General features: G+C 42.9%; 1 long non-coding RNA gene across 1 annotated transcript; it reads left to right on the top strand.

The window, feature by feature from the left end:
• The first annotated feature begins 8,616 nt into the window (after positions 1 to 8,616).
• On the top strand, positions 8,617 to 10,256 carry LOC311260362. Its single transcript, XR_014623004.1, has 2 exons — positions 8,617 to 8,971; positions 9,852 to 10,256. It is a non-coding gene; the product is annotated as an uncharacterized lncRNA (long non-coding RNA).
• Positions 10,257 to 10,780: the final 524 nt, after the last annotated feature.

Here is a 10,780-nt window from a genome sequence, read left to right as displayed (position 1 = left end):
TCATGCACGCACACACACACACACACACACACACACACACAGTCACAGCAAACTAACTGCCCTAAGGGTTGTGCAATACTTACCTGCATGCAAGTGCACCGCAAACAAGTTGACCAGCGCCCCCAACAGTACAGCCTGGATACTAATACTAAAATACAAGACAGCATTAAAACACAAGGATGTAAAACAAGGCACAGTAGGTTCGTCTCACAAAAACCAAACAAATAAACAAAAGCCAAAGGCAGGCTACATCAATGAGACAAAACATAAGAACAATAAAATCAGGCAAGGAGGCAGAAAATATGGGCAGAAAAATGCACTAAGGCAAGGCATAACGCATCACAATGCAAACTATCCTCACTGCAGAAAGTAATGGCAGTTCTCAGACGCCACCTCAGTGGACTCCTATACAATATAACAATATAATAACTAATAATGCCTACCTATACAGGTGGGATCTAGCCCGTCTCTCACAACTCCAAAGGCGAGTTAGCAGCTTCAGATTCCTGGGGATCAACATCAGCGAGGACCTCAGCTGGACACGCCACACAGACTTGATAGAGCAAACAGGAAAAAAAACACCTTAAAGCATATAATGTAGAAATATGAAATTAAATGAATTAAAAGCATTACACTGGATAAAAGTTGGGCTTAAATGAGTGACAGCACAACATACCCCTGTCAGCTAAGCCTCCTGAAAACTGCAGCTACTAATGTCACTTTTGATGAATGGCAAATAAATGTGGAAAAGGAGTGCGATGACTTCATGATTGGTGGTGGTGGTTGGTTAAACTACTTATGATGTAACTTAAGTAGAGTTAAAAGGTAATGAGTTACAGTTTGTGTTTGACAATCTCAATGTTTGATCAACTGTCCTTCCTTTTTAAAGTAGTTTTGATACTAATTATTCTGGAACCATGTGAAGATTACTGAAAATGTTCTCTCTCTTCATCAAGTATATATTCCTATATTTCTCTGTACTACAGTATAATTACTTTAAATGTTTTAAAAGTTTTAACAGTGTTTTGTTAAAATTGGTAAAAGCATGATGTTGGTAAACTTTTTATGTACTCACAGATAGTGTCTTTTTTTAGTATATTTGCAATGTACTATCTCATCTCATCTCATCTCATTTTCTTTTGCCGCTTAATCCTATGTGTGTCGCGGGAGATGTTGCCGCTATATTCCCCCATTTGGGGGTTGCGGGTTGCTGGAGCCTATCCCAGTATTCTAATGGGCGGAGGCTAGGGTATATCCCTGGATGGTCGCCGGCTCATCGCAGGGCCCTTCTGGCGTCAGAGGCTGCCCCACAGGGTGCCAACTGCCAACTCCAGGAGCAATGTTGGGGTTCAGTATCTTGCTCAAGGATACTTCGGCCTGTAGCTCAGTTCCGCCCAGGGGAGCCGGGGTTTTGAACCAGTGACCTTCTGGTCGCCAGCCTGCTGCTCTACCCACTGAGCTACAGGGGATCGAGTCCCAGCTGACCCGTCCGGGAGAGCTGGCTGTCACGATATTGCGCGCGTTGTCGTGGACGCATGCAGACACTTTCCCACTAAGTCCCCACGTCTCCACCGCATCAACTAGTTTAGCTGTGAGGTCATCAGCTGTGTGTCTACCTGGCATACTCTGCGTTAACAGGACGGCAGAATTAACTTTCCAGTCCGCATTGATATAGTGACATGTAATTGTCACATTGCTCTCTGTTGTGAGCGCGGTCCAGCAGTCCGTTGTAATAGCCACGAACTTAGTACTTGCAAGTTGCGTTTTCAGTTCTTTTTTCCTCTCCTCAAAACGAGCCTCTAATCGACGGGTAATGGTCGGTCTTGATGGAATTTGGTAATTAGGCTCGACATAGCCCAGTAGCTCCCGAAACCCGTCGCCACTGACCATGCTGATAGGCAAAATGTCTTTTTCCACCATTGAACAAATTTTCTGTGTTATCTCCTCAGACCACCGTGCGTCGCATCTTCTCCCTGCCATCATGGAGGGCGAAGTTTGCTGTGATGGTCCTCCATCATCTGATCCTGGATGTTTGCTTCGCAAGTGGTACTGCATTGTACTGGTACTGCTTGAATATTTCAGTGCTGTACCGCATATTTTGCAAATAACCTCATTTCCTTTTCGGTCGAAATTGTCCCACACAGAACTCCTTTTTGCTCGCTTCATTTTTGCTGTGAAGTGGGCTGTGGCAGAAAGCACGTAAAGGCACATGCTGCAAAAAAATTAACCGATCGTATTAATTTGTCAAAGTTCCTGTTATCGGTTAGCGGTTAAACGGTTAACCATGTGCATCCCTAGTGATAATTAACTTTAGAGTGTCATTTTTTAGTAATTGAAATGGAGCACAAGTATAACTGAGCATACTATTATTGCAATAAGTATATATTAATGGTATATTGCTTGTATATTTGCAAGATACCTGTGCGTACAATATATATTTTAATGTACTTGTAACACAAATAAGGTAGACTTTAAATAAACTATCAAGTATGTACATTAGTACATACACAGCAATATTTATTAAAGTGTACAAAGTATACTTGAAGTTTGTCCACTTCAGCCAATATAAATACATTGAACACATTTCAGACTGTGCTTTTTTAATTCAACTACAACTGTAATACATTTAGTAAGAAAAAGTGTGGTCAACTTGTGTTTTTTTTTTTTTTTTTTTTTTTTTTTGGTTGTTTGTTTTTTTTAACGAGGGGACCTTCAATTAGCAGGCTACTGCTGGTAAATTAGAAAGTGATGTGACCCAAGTTGCATGACACATATATGGAAATGTGCACACAAACACTTGTCACAAATTCAAGTGCAGTAATATTAATATTGTATATTTGTTTATCAAGGTGATAGTAATAATTTGTGTTATACATTTCTGGGGCGGCTGTAGCTCAGTGGGTAGAGCAGGTGACTAGCGACCAGAAGGTCAGTGGCGGATTTAGCAATTTGGGGGCCAAAGGCGAACTTAGCTAGGGGGCCCTCCACATCCATTCTTTTATCACAAAAAAAGTAGGAAGGGCCACCCCAAAGGCACCTGTCAGTACTTGCTCTAAATAAAGAGTGTATGGGATGCAAGAATTAAGTTTCAGATATAACACCAGTGTATGTCAAAATGCCAAATGTTTAATTTTTCTAAAAATCTCACCAGACACGCGCATGTGTGCGTGTGTGTGTGTGAGTGAATGAATGAGTGAGTGAGACTGTGCGTGAAGTGTGAGTGAGATTGCAATTACAAAATTAACAATTACAATATAACAACAGCAAAACAATGTATGCAAACAGTCATACAACAGTAGTATACAAAGTGTGTATGAGAGGAAGGGATTGAGATGGGGATAAATATATGGGGATGAGGGTTTGCAAAGATTAATTATGTTTTTGCATGTATGTTTGTGTGTGTGTGTGTGTGTGTGTGTCTGTGTGAGAGTGTGAGAGAGTGTGTGAGTGAGAGAAAAAAGAGAGAGTGAATGCAATTATGAAATTACAATATAACAATAACTACAAATTACTGTGCAATGTATTACAAATAAATTACAAAGCAATGTATGCTCAACTACAGTAGTAGTATGGTGTGTGAGAGGAGGGGGATGGAGATGGCGAGAGAGTGAGGGTTTGCAAAGATGAATTATTTGTGTGTGTGTGAGTGAGTGAGTGAGTGAGTCGGTGAGTGAGTGAGTCAGTGAGTGAGTGAGTGAGTGAGTGAGAGAGAGATCAAAATCAATCTATCAAAATTAAAAATACTCCTGGGAGAGGGAGATAGGGCATATCTTGCTGCCCAATATGTGTCAACATGCCACAACCTAAGGGACAGTGAATGACCGACACGCACACACACGCAGGCACACGCACACACACTGTATATACTGTATATATAATTTATATAAATCAATCTTGGTGCTGTGTTGGTATTGTTATTTGCTATGTTATGTCCGAATGTTTGGACAGATGCTTTGGCAACATTGTTGTTAAACTTTCATGCCAATAAAGCCCCTTTGAATTGAATTGAATTGAGAGAGAGAGATAGAGAGAGAGAGAGAGCTTAGTTGGACTAGTAGAGAGTGAGTGTATGGTAGTGAGGTTGTAACAATGAAATGGTAATTATTAACGGACATTGTGTAAAGCAACTAATGCTAGAGAGCTTGAGAGGGAGTAGGTCAACATCACTTTCATGGTCAGAAGAAGGGGGGCTATTTGGCCTACTCACCACCACATCTTCGTCTTCATCACTCAATGGTAGCTCCTCCACAAACTCACTATCGGACTCGGGAACAGCTGATTGTGGCTCCTCAACAACGCAACGACGTGTTCCCCAACATTAACGTTATTATTTGTGTCAACCGGTGGTGGCACAGTAAAAACACTTGGCGTTTTTTTTTTTAGTTTCTTCTCGCGTGTTCCTCTTATTAGACCCGCTTGGATAATTACGCTTCATTTGACCAGAACTCCGCCGGCACGCCTCTTCCGTAAACAAACCGCAGCACTTCACTTCCTGGCTGCGGTCTTTCGTCTTTTCGCGGTCATGATGACTCATGGAATAGTCCATTACAGTACGAAAGGGGAGGGGGGGCAGATAATACGATTTGGGCATTCTGATGTTTTTTTGTTGTTTTTTTGTTGCTTTTTCTTTATTTTCTGTTTAGAAGTACACAATTATAATTTACAAAGACAATGGTGGGGGGCTACTGGCTGGAGGCCCCGGGCCCCTACTGGTTGTGGAGGGGGCAGCTGGTTGGGGGCCCCTGCAGGTTGGGGGGCCCAAAGCAATTGCCTACCTTTGCCTAATGGTAAGACCGGCTCTGTAGAAGGTCGAAACCCGGCTACCCTGGGCGGAACCGAGCCACATGCTGAAGTATCCTTGAGCAAGATACTGAACCCCGAAATTGCTCCTGACATGCAGTTGGCACCTTGTGTGGCAGCCTCTGCCATCAGAAAAGGGCCCTGCGATGAGCTGGCGACTCGTCCAGGGATATTCCCTGGCCTTCACCCATATGAAAACTGGGATTGGCTCTAGTAACCCCCGCAACCCCCCAAAAGGGGGGGGATAAAGCGGTAAGAAAATGAGATGAGATGAGATGAGATTAATTCATTTCCCCAAAGATTGTGCAACCAGACAAGTTAAAGAATAGAATGTGTGAAGAATATGAATCTATGTATTTTATCAGTTAAGTTTAACTAAACTAAACTAGTTTTGTATTATTTCCTCCTCATTTCTTTCACATTGGTGGGTCTCTTCTCATGGAGAAGGCTGTGTAGAGCTGTCCTTGTGCAAACCTCAGGCAGGTAGATGCCTACTCGCTCATTTTCTTTCTTTCTTTGTAGATGGTGACTGAGAAAGTTAACCTGACAAGCAACAGACAAAAATGACAATACAGATAATAGTTGTATCATGTCTGTAGTACACACCATGCATGAAGTGTTGCCCTTTAAACAGAAAGAAAAAGACAGGAAAAAACACCTGTTGTATGTATTCTCTTGATGTCTGTGACATATTCTACAGATGCAGATATTAAAACTGTAGTGAAACGCTGGTATGATGTCTATATGACTGTCTACAGGTCATTTTCAGCACAATTTTGCAGAGAACTGTGTGCAGCAGCCTCACTATACATGTATGTGAGAAGTGCGACTCATGCATCCAGTGTGGCTGTTCTAACCTCTTAACATGGACGCTGAAATGAAAAGCGAGAGGTAATGCCACGCAGCAGCGCTGCACACGCATCCAGTGTGCCTGTACTGCCCCTGCTTCTCATATGGGGATACTATGGGAAAATGATATCCATCATTCTGGGGTCCATAAAGAACTACAAACCTCATGAAAAGAAAAAAAAAGTGAAATAAGTCACTGGCAGTGGCCTGCTGCTCAACCATAGTTTATTCGTGCACACACATCACCCACTGCCCTCTTCCTTACAGGAGCTAAGGGACTTCCATTGAGGTGAGAGACCAGCATGGCCACATGGCCTTCTGCTCTGTTTAGTTGAGCTACCCTACCCCCATGTCATTGCCAGAAAACTGGATTAAATGTAGCTAAATTAGTGTCAGTTAGCATTATTAAGCAGATATGTCAAAGCACATGACGGACATGACGGAGGACAACATGGACGTGACAGATAGCTGACCAGTGGCTGCCGACTACACTAAAGCTGAGCTTACCAGCATCAAAGGTCTTTTGCAAGGGATTGCAGCAGACTTGAGTAGCATGAAAACAGGTCTGGAAAAACGACAGTCCACTGTAGAGAAACTAGGAGCAAGAAGGTCCGAAAGGTGAAACCAGGATTTCTAACCTGGAGGATGTTAGCAATAGCTGAGGTGATATCATAGACTCCACCATGTCAAACTCAATAAAGCTCCAGGAGAAAGTTACGTACTGAGAGGATGCAGGGAAGTGCAATAATGTTTGTGTGAAAGTCATACCCGAAGATGCTGAAAAACAGGAAATGGCTTTGAGCTTGCTATATTTGCTGAACAACTTGGCCTCGACGTGGTTCAGGATGTGAATTAGAACAGGCCAATTGCATTGGCCGGAAGCGTTGCGACGGATGCAGTTGACACTTCCTGGTCTGCTTTCTGATTCTATGCTAGAGAAGCCATCATTTGAGCTGTCTGTTGGAGGTGGAGAGTAGAGTGGCAGGGCAACATGATCTCCTTCTTTCAGGATCTTTCTCAAGATGTGCTTCAGCAGCAAAGGAAGCCCACACCTTCACCTCACTGGACACAGCAGCGGACTTCCTTACAGCACAAGACTGGGCATCCGTGGTTCAGTAAGGAACACTCTCGTCATAGGTTTAACCATTTATTGCAACAAATGGAATACAGTTACGCTTGCCACTGATGGCTCTGCTCTTAAGATGCTCCCTGTTTTGACCAAGCAGCATGCTAAGCCAAAACAGGGAGCGCAGTGCAGAAAATCCCCCAGGGTGTACAAGTTTGAGCCATAAGGAGAACAATACTTAAACTGTTATAATACTGTATTTTAACCTTGGGCCCTGACAGGACTCTACTTTAAAAAAAAAGGTGGAGGCTGGGGTGCTGGCAGCAAGCTTTCCAGCAGCAGCAGTGTGTGGCAGATTTTGAGCAGGAGTGGTTATGAGTGAGGAGGGAGCCATATTTTAGTGGACCATGGCCTTGTGGTGAGTATAGCTGTGATTGGTGTGAGACCAATGATTCATACGGCAGGCTGTCATCTGATTACAGCTAGGGCATATGGCTTCCGTGTCCTGCATGAACTAACGCTAAGCTTCATTTATTGAACTAGATTCAGTGCTGGTATTGAACTCTTAAAGGCCATTCAGTTACGTTTGGGCATTGCTGGTTATTGCTGGAGGTGGGAATAAAAATGCTGGAGAATATACACTCTTCCCAATGTAACCACTTCATCCTTCTTAAACTAAACAAACTAAAAGTAACCTAACTTAACTCCATATTGAATAAGAAACTTGAACATGCATTATTCAGAACTAAACCAAAATATTATCAACAAGGGGAAAGAACACAGAGATTTCTGGCGCAGAGAGCAAAGCAGCAATATACTCAATCAATGACATCAGCAGTACAGAACAGCAGAGGTGACCTGAAGACAGAGGAGACAAATTTCAATGCGATATTTAACACGTTTTATCAAGACCTCTGTAAATCACACAATTCTGATCATCAAGACATAAAATCCATATAATCTGGTGTTATGTCCAACCTTCCTCAGATGAGGAACATTTTTGTGGACATTTCATTAGAAGGGGTTAAAAGGGCCATCGGAGACTTACATAGAGGGAAATCTCAAAATCTCCCAAATTTTACAATGCTTTAGCTGATCTACTTGCCCCAAGACTACTTAGACTCTTTAAGGATGCAGTATAGGGGGGTTCTCTTACACACAGTATGCAAACTGCCATAATCACTTTGATTCATAAGAATGGAGGCTTTTTTACTGAAACTTTTTCACACAGAACCTGTTAACACTGGACTGAATAGGGTAGTTTTGAGTTTGATTTTACGACCTGAAGAATCCATGCTGTTAGGACCTCACCACATGGTCCTAACAATAGAGAGGCCTGCATGCAAACCAAAGCCTAAGGAAGGAACAAAGGAAATTGCGCCAAACCCAGTGTCCAGTAGGTCACACGTGTTTGCCACATTTCCCCAGGTTTGAAACTCCCTTCTTCCAAAGTGCACCTGAACACACTGTCACTTCCAGCACAACAGCCTGATGCACGGAGAGTTTAAGTAAAGCTGAAAGCCGCAACTCACGGTAGTCCCATCGTAATGTGTTGCTGAAAGCATCAACTTTCTCTTGTGCAGCAGTTACAAAAAGGGAGCAACCAAATGTTTGGATTTCTACCTTCGCCTAGGCCACAGTCTTGAACCCCGCTGAACGAGCTACAGACTGTTACCAAACACATTCCGGATCCAGAGGAGATGCTGCACAATCCAGCCTCTCATCCTTGCAGAAGGAGGATTTCCCCATAGAAAGACAGACTGCGCTGTACCCCGGTCTCTATATTCATCGTCGAGGCATGCGTATGCAAGAAGGACGGCGGCCTCCGCCTCTGTTGTGACTTCAGAGAACTCAACCGCAAGTCATTTCCTGACCGCCGTCCGATACCAATGTAACCCACATGGTTACTAAACCAGTATTTGTAGTTTAAATACAGTACCCCCGTTTGCCCACATGGTGGCACCCTCACCCTACGAGTAACCATGGACGCGTTGAACGTGATCTCGACGTGACCTGTGACCTGCACAGTCTTACCCGTCCGTCATTTTAGACCAAGCTGAGACACCGAGCAGAGCGGTCGCACATGTACCGAGCAGAAGGACCGGGGTATGTAAAGTGAACAAAACCACGATAAAACATCAGTAACTCTCGAGCAAAACCTTCATAAGTCTTCTGTTCATTAAGAAGTGTCGTTACGAGTTTGTGTGAAGGAGAGGGAGACCGAGTTCACCGTGTTAAGTGTCCCAGAGAACTCCGGTAAGAAAATGCTATGTTGCTTAGCAAGCCTCAGGCTAGTTGTGGGTATTAGCATTGATAGAGAGAATTCCTATGACTGAAGTGAGTTCATAAAAACCAGTCGGAGTCCATGCTAAGTCCATGATATGTTTTGTTGATGTTTTAGACCTGCTCCGGTAGACCTGCTGTATTAATGTGTGCATTGAAAGCGAGCTGTAAAAAGATTGCTAGTGACTAGCGCGAAGCTAACGCTAAGCGCTCTAAGCTAATCGCGGCTAACCGCCGCTATGCTAATTCCAGGTGTTACCTGTTGAATGTGATGTAAATGCTAATGGTGAAGCTATCTAAGCTAATGTGGTACTAGCTGGTCAAGCTAATGAGCTTTACTGAGAGTCATGACGAGAAATACATGCAGCTATGGTACAGAAGTGTGGTTAAATGATACCAGGTCATGTTAATTATTTTTCTGGTCATTGGAATTAATGTGTTGAGTGTTTTTGCACTACAATTGGTTTAATATGTATTCTACTCAAAATAATTCATACTGTTTAGAGTTTATACTGTAACTTTATGGTTAAAAAGAGATAAAATGCTATGGTTAAAAGATAAATACTGTGTTAAAAATGTAAATTCTGATTTATTGAGCGGTTTATAAATATGAATATAGCTTTATTAAAATAAATAAGGTAATTTATGTTAATATTTAAGTTCATGATAAACAATAGTCATGGTAAACATGCTTAGACAGCACTGTAAAAATATATGCAGTCTCATTTAAAGCATTTAAATACTGTGTATCCTTTATTTGGGTATAAGTGTGAAGAAGTAGAGTGAAAGTGAAAGTAGAAGGATGTCAGTTGAATAGGAAGTAATGATTATTTGTTCTACACTCTTTGTGTAGACTGGTTTTTTGTGCTTCGACGGATTAGGACCCCAGATCCAGAATTCCGAGACAGGAGGTTTCGGTGGCGAGCCAATCCAGCGAGAGATTTAGACGGAGCGGGTCCAGCCTGGCCAGCTGTAGACCCAATCCGAGGAGCCGAGATATCGTTTCACTTCACACAGATAAGAACACATACACAAATCTACCCGGGTAGTAAGAACATTTGGACTGAACATTACACAGAACATAAACACAATTGAACATTGAACTCTGACCTTCAATAGAAGGATGGACAATTTTCTTTGAACTTTTTATTTTTTTATTATTTTCTTTAAATACAGAGAGCTCTATTTTTTGTGTTTTGTTTCATTTTTGCAATGTTTACTACTGTGACAATAAATTGTTTCACTACTACCAACTCTATCGAACCTAGCTGAATGTAGTGTTATTGTTGTTACTAGCCAGTTAAGACTACAGGCGCTACACCAAGGATCCAGGACATGCTGGATTCACTGGGGGGGAGCACATGGTTTTCTGTATTAGACCAAGGTAAAGCGTACCACCAGGGCTTCCTGGACGAAGAGAGCTGGCCATTAACAGCTTTCATCAAGCCTTGGGGGCTCTACGAATGGGTACGCATACCCTTTGGTTTGAGTGCAGAGGAGCATGGAACACTGCTTGGCTGGCCTGAGAGACACAATTTGCCTCCCATACCTGGACGACAACCTAGTGCACAGCAGCAGCTTTGAAGAACACCTGGAGCACATCCGCCTTGTCCTCCAGTGCTATAAGGGTTATGGTGTGAAGCTGACTCCGAAGAAATGTGAGCTGTTCAAGTGCAGTGTGAGGTTCCTGTGCAAGATGGTGACAGGAGAGGGTTATACTATGGACCCTGCGGGGGTTGCACCTGTGAAGGCTTTGAAGGTGAGAACACCTACAACCGCCGG

This window comes from Pagrus pagrus, assembly GCF_965226575.1.
Source record: "Pagrus pagrus genome assembly, chromosome: 1".
Classification (NCBI taxonomy): domain Eukaryota; kingdom Metazoa; phylum Chordata; class Actinopteri; order Spariformes; family Sparidae; genus Pagrus; species Pagrus pagrus.
Note: the sequence above shows the minus strand (reverse complement) of the source record. Positions and strands in the feature narration are given on the sequence as shown.